We start from the raw sequence: 13,872 nt of genomic DNA, 5'->3' as shown, positions 1-13,872 counted from the left end.
CAAATTTTCTAATGATATTGCAGATCAGGAACAAACTTGCTTAGTGGTATCTTGATTGCTAAGTTCTGTAGCTGCTTTCACGAGCGTTTTTATCTTCAGCCAGACTTCTAGAAACACCGTGAAAGTGAAATGAGATTAGCTGACTCTTGTAACGAAACTCTTCCCAGATTAGTACTAAACTTAAAGTCAGATGCAAAGCCCAGTTTTGTATGGTAGCAATTCTTACTTGCAGTCAGTTGCTAATAGCTGAAATACCGTAGACATGATCTGGGACAAAAATAACAAAACACACAATTCCGTATGACCACCCAGTCATACAAGAAGTCAATCTGCAACAGAGAGAAACTGAGTTTTGGTAGCACTTTCCCTTTTTTCTTTTAAGCAACACATACAAATTCCTTATCCTCCTCATACACACAGAAGAGGATCTTCCTCCGTACAAGTTTCAGGGGAATACATCAGGAAGGTCTTTTCATCTGGAGATACTTGGCCCTGGAGCAGGAGCTGGAACAGCTGAGGTAGAATCCTGGCTTTACTGTGGTTCATGGGAATTTGTACTCCCTTCCCACTGACATGCTGCATAAGTACACTTTTACTTTGTTGGAAGACTTACTCTGTTAAACACCTGATTTTTGTTACTCCCTTGAGTGATGGTTCAGAACACAACTCATGATATTTTAGCCTTTTTCTAGATTTAGTCGTAATAGAAATATTTTCATCTTGAGAGAACAAGCTATATCTAATTATTAATTAAAATATTACTACAGTAGATTAGTTGCCCTGGCCTATATGTTCCACTCTATTAATGCAAGTCAGAAGGAAGAGATTTCTGAAGAAATGAGTAGGAGACTTGCAAAGGAAAGCAAGCCCTGGGTATTATCTCTGTCAAATCCACGGGACTAGCTCTGAGCACCTCAGGAATGACAGCCATGGCTGGCTGGGCTAGCCTTGAAAGGAGTCAAAAGGATTGCTGCCCCAAACACCACAAATTCTCCCCTATTCTGAGAAGAAGAGTGTGGGGAGGTACAAAAGAAGGGAAATACAGAGGGCTGTAGGTAGGCTGGAAAGGACCCTGTGAGAAGGTATCTACCATACCTGCTGCCACCTTTCGGGCTTTACAATTGGATCTAGTTATAGTAACCAGTGAGGTTACCATTCACTGGCGAACACAGTACTCACTTATTTTTGGACCCAAGTCATGTGAATTGCTTAGGGAGACTTAGGCAGATGGGGTGAAACTCCCCGCCACTGCAGCTGAAAGCAAAATTCACCTAGACTTCAAAGGGGCCAGATATTCCTCAGCCATCAAAGGATCTCGGGTCCTTCGTAATAATACCTTTACATATGCATAAGCACAGGCTAAAGAAAAATGGAATAGATTATATGTAAGGAAGAAAATGTCTTCAGAGCCTGGATATTTAGTACACAATGCTTGGTGTGAGTGGGCTGTTTGCAACAGCAATCGCTTTGGTTGCGGGACTGCATGGTAAGATATTCCGGTGAAAGGAGTGAAATTAGTTCATTAATTAAAGAGATATAGGGCTGTTATATTTGAATAGTAGGGCTAGAAAACGTAATAGATGGAAGGCTTTCTAACTCATAAGATGGTGTGGTGTAAACGAAGGAATTGTAACCTCAGTCTAGCAGTCTGATGGGTTTTTGTTTCAAATCCCATCCTACGCACATAGTGCAGCTCTAGCCTTTTATTAAAATGGGAAAATATATTGTTTATAAAGGCTGCTCTTGACAAATAGTAACCAAAGAAAGGTGCAAAAAATGTATTGTTTCCATAATCAGAGATACGCTGTAAAACAGAATAAAGTGATAAATACAGAATATAATTGTTTGTTGTTGCTATCTATCTGTGCCCAGTGGCAAGGAAGTCCAAATGAATTACAAAGAAATTTTTAATAAAAGAACAAAAAAAAAAAAATGGGCTCCATAACCTGAAAGAACTTTGAATAAAAAATGTCCACTGAAACTGAAAGTCCCTTTAAAATCTCCGCACTTTCTCACCATTCTTTGTTTTTTTCTTTCCCCTGCTCTTACTTAAAAGCCTCTGGGTGATTTGTCCTATTCCCTGCCCAATAACAGCCAAACCATTGTTTTAGGGAAGATTTTTTTAATGTTGTATATTTTACTTTTTTTGCTGTTGTTTTTTTCTTTTCCTTGGACATTTCATCCACACACCGCAGAAAATGTGAACATAAGCAGCTGCAATATGAGATGAACTCTGAACACCAAATAGGTAGGCCCTAGAGGGGAGGAACTGAAATATGAGCTGCTTATTCTTGGAGCCCTTTAAACCCTCCAATCTGTTTTAAATTATTTTGGTGCCTCTATTTAAAGGTTAAATTTTTGTTGTTGTTGTGAGCCATAGTTTAGTAATACAAAACCTGGGCAACATCAGCATAGAGTCAATTCACAGATTACACACCCAGGGTCTTTCCTGATCCTGCCTAAAGTGAAGCAGCATGTTTATACTTAGCAACACATTTTGACATGAATGAACTTTTCACGTCTCTGCTCATAAAATAAACACGTACATTCAGCAGGAAAAAAAATCATCTCACTCAACGATCCGGCTTACATATGTTATTTACAGACCATATGTCGAAATCTAAATATGGTTATGGATATGCAGAAATTATAGATATAAAACATTTACTTCAGAACTGTGCATTAAACATCAAACCTTTTACATCTTTCATTAAATCCTTTCTTTGTGCTAAGTCTTTAGCACATTAGGTTTCACTGAAAAAAACCCAAACTTATTTTCCCCTCCACCCCTTTCAAGCGAAATCTTGGCACCTAAAGCGTTTTTTATGTTTTGTTTTTCCTTCTACAGAATTTTCTTTCAGGGCACTCACAATTTGAGCACTAGGGCTTAGATGTCAGCATGAACACAGTTTCGATGGCTGCTTTTTGCCATTGCCACTTTGAGTTCAGCTCTACTAAGTGCCAATGGGAAATTCCTAAAGGCCAAGGCATTTTCAATAAATTAGCATCGAGACACTGAGTCTTTGTATAGCATTTAGGTGAAACTTGATTCAAAATGCATATTTGGGGATTTCTGACAATGCTTTCTTTGTTTTTTATGCAAATAGAAAAAGCCTTGGAATCTCTTGAATTTATATGATCAAAGATGACCACCATGAATGTGTCTGGAAGCATTACCAAATGACAGAAATACCAGAGACAGTCATATTACGAAGATTAAAATAGACATTTGTTAAAACTGTGCCTTCTAAAGAACACTGTTGTCGTGGTTTTTAACAATTCATTAACTTCACGTATTTTTAATCAAACTAATTTTGAAGTATTTCATTTGGCCTGATACACATCAAATGGTTACCACTGGCTGGGGACTCGGAGACTTCTAAAATATAACAATTAAAAGGTTTATGCTCCTCTCCGTGGGCAAACTAAATTCTGTTACAATTAATTAATAAGAGAATTATACACTCTTTTTAAGACATGAGTATGATTTCAAAGATATTAAGTAGCATGGCATACACTCCCTCCACTGCAGCAACTATGATCTGAACTTAGTGCATGGATCTTTTTATTCAAACTGTGATAGGAACGTTTTGTGTTTTGTTCTGCTGGGCTGTTTTCTTTCAATAACTGCAATCAGCTAAAGAAGAGAGGGTTTCCTGCAAAGATATTGTAGTTGCATAGGTCCCCTACTCTATGTAAAGATCAAAACTGCATTATAAAAATGCTAAGTAACTGGGTTTGGTAGTCCAAATTAATATCAAAGTACATTATGCCACGGGAAGAACAAATGTTATCTACCTAAAAAGAAAAGTGGCTATTTTATCTGCCCCTCCAGATGGAAGATTTGTATTTTTATTTTATGTTGACACAAGCAACAGAGTGAAATGAAAATACAGTCTGAAGACTATTGACTCTTATAAGCTTCTTAGAATTGTTTTGAAAATAATTTCTTTTGTGCCATCATTTACTTTTTTTTGCCTTGGTGATGTCCCATAGGTGAAGCATTCAGGACTCTCAAGCTTCACCTCCCACCAGTGTTTACTCCCTGCTGCGCAGCAGCAAACTTTGGACCCAAGCCATGCTATCTGCCATCACGGTGTATATGCTGATTTTGTCTGGTTAACACCCTTCCGGCACAATAATATCAACATGGTCAAATCTCCCTTAAAGTCCAGGAAGAACTACCAAGAAGGGGTGAAGACGACAGGTAAGAAAGAGGGAAGGACAGGTATCCATAGCAAGCACAAGAAATATATTCCTGCAAATTAAGGAACGTGAGATTTGATGCAGTTCACAAAAGTCGCTATGTTGCCCAACTCACTTTCAGGATGTTTTCCAAAATTCTATTCCTCGTGATGCTTCTACTAAAATACATATATTTTTATTATTTTTAGGATGAAACTCTCTGTCACACCAGTGGTGGGTCTCCATGAAAGCTACAAATAATTGTTTTCTATATAATACCCCCAAGTGGTTTTTTTTTTACATATTATTAACAAAAGACTGTTTACAGGCTATTGAAATTAGACAAACTGGAATTACAGTGAACAAGGATTGAGACAATGGGCTATTGATTACTGTCGGATCAATTCTCTGGCTGACATTAAGCTCTGCGAAGAATATTTCTGAGAAACTTGCCAAAAATGCACCATGGTCGAGCTAAGTCTGTGGGCTAATATAGCTCATTCCTTGGCTGATTCTGACAGGAAGGGGTTATCCAAGCAGAGCCTACTGCGAGCTCTTCTGTTGCAGAAACCTTGCAAAAGTGAGGCTTTTCAATTACTTAAATTTAAGTTCCTTTTATTTATTTATTCACTTTCTAGGAGAAAAAAATGTTTTTGCGTCCTGATCATAAGACTCAATATATGGGGAAATTCTGAAGGTACAAATTGCCACTTACTTGCTACATTATTTGTGGTGTCAGCTTAGAGACTGTTGATGAGTTTCTCTTGACTTCACCAGGCTCTGAACAAGCCTAAGATCCACAGCAGCAAGATAAAAGTTTCCTTCATTTCAGTTTTGCAGTTATTTTATACACAGATACACAGTATCGTGTGTATTTTTTTAATAGTTTACCATAATTATGTCTTTACTTGAAATTCATATTTAAACCAATGCATGGTTGTCATGGAATTGTTGGTAATGTGTGATTACATTATGTTGTCTTTTGCCAGGACACTTGTAAATGAGACATTATCCTTGGAGATTTTCTTGGCTGAAAATGTGAGTAATTAAAAATGTAAACAAATATTATCCATTACATATGCCACAATAATAAATACTTCAATATAATGCAACTTAATGACTCTTTAGGGATCCAGCCTAATCCTGTTACAGAGTGTTTCATAGGTGTACAAACAAACAGTTAAGCATTTAATATTTTAACTTGCACATTATATTTCTACGATATAGTTCTCAGTTGCAAAAAAGCAGCAGTCCTGTCAGAATAATTATAGAGCATGAAGTGTAGGAGAGGTAAACACGGATGGAAACCCACGAGGTGCTCAAGCCTTGGTTGCCCTCGGTGCGCGGTACAACTCTTAGTCTGCTTTTCAAATGGGCATTGGGTAGGGGGAGCAGAACCGAAAATGCAGCATTTCTTTTGCTTTCTTTCCAGCAGAGAAGTTACCACCCGTCTGGTAGGGATATTTCTATCCAGAGTCTGAAGGTACCCGCCCCGGGAGGGATGTGTCAGATCCAGCCAGCCCTGCCCAGGCTGCTGCCGGGGGCACCGCACGCCTCTGGCCACGGCCCCTGGGGAGAAGGGCACACATCTGTTGGAAAGGGATCTGGGATTTAGCAGCCCTCTTTGAGAGGAGAAGGTGGTTTGTTTCTTTCTTTTAGATCTTGCTCTCAGAATTCAAAAGCAAACTAAATCAGAGGAAGGCATGGTCTGTCTGATCCTTCAAGCACTGAGGGGACATTTTCAGAGGTGTTACGGGGTAATTAATTAGCCAAATCCTATTGAAATGAAATTGCATGCCAAATTCCCCTTGCCTGTGTGGATCATTCCAGCTCGTAACACCTCAGCTACAAATCTTCATTCTGCCAGTGACTTCGTTTGTCACCTTGATGAAATCCCAAAAACGATTTGCTCCTGTTCCCCTATTTGTACAATAGGAGCTGCAGTTCTCACTTCCCCAGGTACTTGTGCCCTTTCCAAACTTGTCTCTTGCCTGTTCTTGACTTCATTGTCACGCCTTTCCTTATGCTTAGAATATCCTCTTAGCAAACTTTGCCAAATTACCTCATTGAATTGATACTGAAAACTCCTAAACACTCAGACCATCTCAGAAGCTTTTCAATTACAATTTGCTATAAAAGGACACTGATCCTAGGAATCTGCATAAGGACGCTGTTGAGTCATTCGTATACCAGACACTTAAACCCTGCATAGAAGTGCTCTTTAATTACTTTTAAGTCATATTAGCAGGTAGGTCTTATTAGCTGCACTAGGGATTTGAAGGCTCTTCTGGATGACAAAGCTTATAGCAAAAATCCAGGGATCAGTTTTGGAGAAGAAACAAAGACCCCTGTTTATTTCATTTTGACTTTTTTTTTCTTTTTTCTCCTTTTCTTTTCTGGGATGGACTTCCACTAAAGCCAAACCACCTGGCTTTATGAGCAGCCTGTGCTCCTTTCCTAGGCTTTCTCAAGAGGCCAAGATCAGCTCTCTGACTGCTGAAGACATTGTAGGTGTGGACACTTCATAGCTGTCCTCTGCTTACATCGCACTGAGGACACCACCTGACTTATTAAAAAAGTGATGGGACGACAGGTAGGCAGCAACTTCACCTGCACAATTTAGCAATGAAGTGTTTTAGTCAAATCAAAACCAATAACCCCATGGTCATGCCGAACCAGCATAGCTCTTCTACATTATTTACAGAAAATGCTATCTTTTTTTTTTTTTAATATCTATTAAATAGAACCTTTTCCCTCTAAGTTTTTTCTTCTCAAAAGTGCATTGTGTATTGCCTTTAATAAGTGGCTTTGTTTTATCTGTTGGAACATGTCTGGGTTTGCATCCTTGATGTGAGAAGTTTGGTCATTTTTGTGGTTCATAGTAAATTCCCAATTTTTGCCATAAAGGACTTACTAATCCTTAGGTTTGAGATGTTTTCTCTCTGATTCTTTGATTGACATCTGTTTACAGGAGAGCTGACTCTCACTTGCTTTAGTGCCTCCTCTCCTATCACTAAAATGTAAAGGAAGGCTTGGTACAGTTGATAATTGATTACACCACCTTTGGTTTCTTTACAGCTGCAAAAATATAGATTCCACAAATAAAATATATAGAGAAAACAAATAAATATATAGAGATTCCACCAGTAAAACCAAAGATCAACTATTCCCTTATTCTAGTCAGTAGTTTACCAATAGCACGTACTTCAAAATACTGTTCAGGAGCGAAGCTATTGCAGTACAGCCCACAGCGCGTTCTGCACAGTGTGGTAAATGAAATTCCCGAAGACAGTTAATGTGTTGCGGTCTGAAGTCAGCTAGTATCAGATGTTTGCTGCCTCATTTATTTTGATTAATTGCTTCGGTGGGGGTGGACCAAAGGGGAAGCCAAAAATCCACGTCGGGGAGAGCAGAACTGTGCTACGCCATCCCTGTGCTTAAGAAGTACACAAGCTACGAAGCTTTCCTGTCTTCGCTCTCTTTGACTCTCTCACACTTTGCAAGGAAGATTCGTCGTACTGTGAAGAGCGATGCAAAAAACCCTGACAGACCCGTGGTGGTGTTTGCTTTGTGCAACCAGTGCCTTCTTTGGAGAAAGCCTTGGAACTGCTGGCACCGGTGATCTGGGATCGCTGGGTTGTTTCAGCGATGTTTGATTGCCCCTAGCCTTATTTTTTTCCCCTAGACTTCTTCTTTTGCTGTCAACTTCACTCCAGAGTTCCTGGAGCTGTTTTCAGGCTCCAGCCGCACGTCAGTCACCACTTTTCTTCCTACCACCAATTCTTTCATTTCAGCCCTTGTCCCCTCCTGCTACCGCCTGTGAGTGACACCGCAGCGGAGGCAGGGAATGGCGGGAGAGATGCGTGCGTACCTCTCACAGCTGAAATTACGGATCTTTCCAATTCGGCTGTGGGTGATTACACCACCTGCTAAGCCCGCAGGAATGGAGCCCCGGGTGGTGATTTCAGCCATAAACTTTCTGGTTTGTGGTGTTTACCTTTGCTATCCCCTGTGACAGGTTTCTCTTCCGAGCAGTAGCCTATGGCACTCGGCTGGGGAGACGAGACTCCCGCGTGATGCAGTACACAAAGAGTGACAAATTAAAATGACAGGGCTGTCTTACGAGATTGGGATCTAGTGAAATGAAATATTTCTGGGCCAGATAACAGAGGCAGTGCTACGTGGTAATACATGGGGAAAGCCAGTGTAATTTTCAAGTGTCTTTAACATAACTGAGTTTGTCACTGGCCCGGCCCTATCATGTCACATCTTCCCCAGATGGGGCTGAAAGTGTGGCTGGGGGGGCTGCGTTTGCAAAAATAGCTCCATCGCATGATGCATAATGGAAATGTTTTCCATTCTTATCTCTGCTAGCTGTGTTAATGGCAGGGGTAAAATGAATCCAAAGAGCCATCATGAGCTGAGAAAATCATATGGTGAAAACTTCTTTACAATGAAATTCTACATATTGTCTGATTCCATTTTTTCAATTTCAAACCGAATAAATAAGTTTAAAAATCATGTACACATACAGACAATGCTGCCCTCTGATTTTCAGATTCCTATTCTCCTGTTTAACTAATAAAAAGATAAAGTGTCGATCTTCTGCTATCAACATTTCATATTCCTGAGTTGTAAATTCATTGCTCTGTATTTTAAATAAAGGCTTGAAAATTACTTTGAAGAGCCCTTTTCTCCCAATGGGTCTCCAGTGGATACACACAAATATTTTGTATTCTTAAACACAACACTGATGTACACAACTGGATAATTGCCTCTACAACTTAGGTATCTAAATCTCTGCCTTTCAAGTGACATTTTGCATGCTCATTTGTGTGTAAGATTACAATGAGGCTTCAAGTGTCCAGACTGCATCAAAATCATTCCTGAAATGCTTATGCCTCTGTTTAATTAAGTTGAAGTGAAATTCATGTTATTCAAGCACTGTTAAATCAGGCTGAAGTTAGTGAATCTGAATGACATGCTGTAGCATGATTTTAAACTGAGTAAAATATGTGACATTTTCAGACGCTTGCTTTCGTTATGTTGGAGTAGCAAAACCCAGGAGTTTTGCAGAGTTACCTGTGGAAAATTGAAAGCTGTTTTTCATATTACTCAAAGGCAGGAAACTCTATGTTAATAGAAGAAACAGAAACTCCTCTCAGAGATAAAAACAATTCATGCCTTGCACTAAATTGGTAAATAAAATTCAAAATTTCCGAAGCACTGTAGTCACCGAAAGATGTTTCTCAAGTGAAGTAATATCCAACCTGAAATGCAGTGGTAACTAAGTAAGATACAAATTATAGCCCCCCTGCCTTCTCATTTAATTTCAACTTTAGAACAATTTCAGTCCATCACCGTACATGTTGAAAGGGATCCCATTATTAAAAATTCAAAATATTCTCCATGCTCTTTTATTATAAGAACTCCCAAATGCCTCAAATGTACAGAAACACACATTTTTAATGAACCAAATGGACTTGTTTTTGTAACTGACAGGAGGTGCTGGGAATTGGAATTGGAGGGGGGGGAATCGGCTAATTAAATCTAAATCACCAACAGCGAACATAATTTCCTTGCCCAGTCACTCCCAGTTTCACCAGATTCCTTGTCCCAGTCTCGTACTTTATTTCCTTCTCTGCTCTGGCTTCGTTACCTTTGAATTTTAATTAGATAGCTTCCTCCGTGCTGCCCGGGTGCCACTCAGTAATGCACGTCATGGTGTGTGAACACAGCGTTGACAGGCTCGTTGCTGTCAGCTCCTGTGCCCCCAGCCCAACTCCCCACGCCGGGAGCTGCCTTCCCGGGGAGGATCCAGCTCCGCTCCCACAGCCCTGGGCTGCGGCAGGCTGCACGGACCGCGTGGGCGGGATCCGGGCACATACAGAAAGTCCGCGCCATGTGACGGGACCCTCCGGGACTCTCAGCAGCTAAAATGGAAGAAGTCTTTCATCCTGTGCAACTACAACTCTGAAAAGCTTATAGCACGGCCACATTTTCATGGGGATAGGAAAGGCTGCTTCCCTGCCAAATATTCAAAATTTTCTAAAATCCAAGGCCACTGGATATGCTAGGAAAGGAATTTGCCAGATTTCACCAACATTTTTCTTCTTTTTTTTAAAAAAAAAAACAACTAACCATATTCTTGGAACATCTGAATCTTCTGAGATGTTGTCATAGCAAAATGCACCTCAGATGGTTCAAATTTGGCAAACACTTGGGAAACAGAGTTTTAGAAAGGGACTTGCTGGGAAACCTTAATAAGAAACAGAGATAACAACGCAGTCGATGTTTACACTAAAAGAACAAACAAATAAACAATTGTGCCTTTTAGTAGCCTTGACAGTAAATCTAATCATCATAACAGATTGCAATAGATCTCTTTCCCATAAAAGTGAGAGCTTCGAGCAAGAGTTAAGAAAGGTGGATCTTGAGTTTTTTACTAACTGAAGAAGGGTACTATGTACTGCAATAGTCCAAATTCAAAGGCAGAGTATAAAAATGTGTTGCAGAACACACAACTCTGTTAGGAATTTTATTTTTTGGAGATGATAATCTCTTTCAAATTGGACTCCTATTATTCACTATGCCATGACCCGCCCTGGCACCTAATGCCAAAAAAGCCTGCGTATTAGATCTGCAGAAACTTCCTTCCTGCACAGGGTTTTCCCAGATGAGCATCAGACTTTCCTTATAACAGTTAGGCAGTTGCTGCACGTGCGCTTCAGGTACCATCCCCATGCTGGGAGGCAGAAGGTGGGAGCGACACAAGGAGACCCTAGGGGAGAAGACCTTACATAGATCCATTGTAAATAAGAAAAGGGGCTTTGCTGCAGTTGTAGCCTCTGAGCTGGAGTAAGAGTCATTTTTCAGTGGGATGGAGATTTCAGGGGCTGTTCCTCCACTCTCCAGTTTAACCCAGGGTGGAGGATACTGAATATTACTTCCACGTTCCCCTCCAGCATCACCCACATTAAACCAAATCAGTCTGGTCTTGTGAGTTGATTAGAAGCTGTCTGGAGCAAGAGGCATGTTTTCCTTTTTTGTAAGAAGTGGGGGAAATATACAGCAATGTATACTCTGTCTGTAATAAAACAATGACTCTGAGAAGCCACTACTTAAGTTAATTCAATACTGGCCATGATATAGCTCAATCCAATTGAAATTGAATAAACATTTTCATATAAATTCAATTAATTGGTGTGGGCTTAAGCGTGCAGTCTATGTTGTGAAATTATGAACAATAACTTGTTCCACCAGCACTGTTAAATAATTGCCTTAAGTCAGAGGATAAAAAATAGAGAAAGCTGAAAATCCATTATATTCTGTAACAGTCTTACTAAAACTAATTAGCTGCTATCTAAATTTTCACACCTCTATTTCATGATCATCTTTTCTACTTGTAAAAACAAACACATGCATTCTGAGATGAGGTAAATATAAATTGTATTTGAAACATGAATGTAGCGGCTCCAGTTTTGAGTTCTGCTCTGGCTCCCTGGTACACGGCAGAGGCTCCAGCAGCACCGGGGGTCTCGGGAAGGGGGTCCTCCCTGGAGGGAGGCAAGAGGGGGAGCCCCCAAAACAGCCCATTACCTTGGAGCACCAAATGTTCACTCAGAGCTTTATACATTCATAAAGACGATGAATATTTTTTAAAAAAACCTGACCAATGTATTTTGTAACTTGGAAGTGTATATAGATTGTTGCTAAGTATAAATAGGTCTTGAAAGCTTGAATGGTGTCATGCTGTGCAGAGTAGCAGTTAATGCTTATAACTATTTTTGCAATGGCTTATGTAATGCATTCGGGTAATTTGGGAAGAGTAGTACTTGCTGGGAAATGAAATTGTATATTCCTCTTTGAAATTAGTTCAGCCTATCTCCAACTTATGCAAGACTCACAGGGTCAGTTTCGGGAAAGTACCAAGACACTGATTGTGGAAAAAGTATTATCGTAATAAAATACCAATCTCTTTGTACGGAATTTTGATCCCTTCATGGAGTGTGCCCTTACATATTATGACAACATTTACTGGACAGAGTTGTGATGCTATGACTTTATTTTCCTGTCAGGAAGTCCTTTCCTATTGTGAAGACACCGAAGAGAAGTGCTCGTCTTGCTTCTGTGGGCCGATATGGCCAAGTTTCATTAAGTCTTACTCTTATTTATAGGTTCACGTAAGCACAGGTTTTAACACGCATTGGTTAATCTACTAGAACTTAAAAGCAACTCATTCAGCTGGTTGAGCTTGATTAGACAGGGAGACAGAAATTGCCCTACAGCGAAACCCTTTATTAATTTGCAGTATGAAATTTCTAATCTGAAACTCATAAGCATTTAGGAAATCAATGCTTTATGGAGAGAGGATAATAAAGATTGTGAACTTAGTAGAAGGGAGGCCTTTTGAGTATTTGCTTTGGACACATTATTCCCAGAAGATCTGAATGAAGAGCTGTATCTAAACAATTTTTATGTAAGAATCCTTTGAACAAGAAAGTTCATGCCATTGGCCTCCTTCAGCTCATTATAAATGAAAAAGTCTTAAAGCACTTTCAGAAACCCGTGCATTTTCTTGGAAGCTATCAGTGAGTGCAGACAACAGTAGAAGAGAGGACAATAACACTTACTTTTCAGCAAGACTAAGAGTTACCTCGCTTATTTATCAGCTTATTTAACATTTAACACTCTGGTTGCCCATGAGACTGAAATAGAGTCACTATATTGGTAATTACTAGACCAGGGCATCCTCCAGCTGTTCTGGCAAAGGTTCAGCCTTTATTTCCTCACTTTGCAGACCATGAAACTCCATGGAAAATGTAATCATCAGTCCCTGAGCAGAACATGATCCTTTTGCATCCCCAAGCTTCCTTTACACGATGTTAGGAACTACAGTTCTATGTTAGTTCTTTCATCTTGTAAATCTTAAATTTTGTATTATACGGCGGCCCAGGAACAGCACTAGGCTAGGCAGTTGTCCAGGTTCAGTCTTGCTTATAATGCAGTGATAGAGACGTTCAAACTGAAATATGTCCATCTGCGGTCTTAGACACTCTCATCCCAATAAAGCACTAAACCTTAAAACTTCCGTGTACTGGGAGGATTCCTCAATCACTGCATGTCTAAGCCCGCGCTGTGTCCTGAGCCCTGCGTCAGAAGCTATAATTTCTCTGGAGGTGACCTCCAGAGAGGAGCTCAACCCGAGCGCAGCGTTTCCCACCGCTCCTCAGCCAGCCAGCGAAGGAGGGACGTGCCTGACGTGCGCACCCAGAGTCGCTCCTCAGAGGGTGCCATTGACAGAGGAGGAATTTCTCTCTACCGGACTACTTCTGTGACATTTTGTTATATCCTCCCAACAATCAAGCCAGTGGCCTGTTGCCAAGCCGATGGCCTGCCTTGGCTACCAGGTCCCATTTACGTCAATGAACAATGTTCTAAGTGAAAGAAAATGTTCGCAGTCAAAACTATTCTCAGTGAAATCCAAATAGTCGATGCATTGTCTGGGAAGAGTGGTGCTGCCCTACCAAATAAGTGTCACTTTGGAAGGAAGGATATTAACAAAAATAAATGTGTGGGCAAAGTCCAGACCCTTGGTTTGACAGCACACGATTTTGCTGCCTTGTCAAACTTTCTATTTTCACTTCCCTTATTATACATGGAATTACACACTCATTTTCAACAAGT

The sequence above is a fragment of the Grus americana genome, chromosome 6 (genome assembly GCF_028858705.1).
Source record: "Grus americana isolate bGruAme1 chromosome 6, bGruAme1.mat, whole genome shotgun sequence".
NCBI classification, from domain to species: Eukaryota; Metazoa; Chordata; class Aves; order Gruiformes; family Gruidae; genus Grus; species Grus americana.
Note: the sequence above shows the minus strand (reverse complement) of the source record.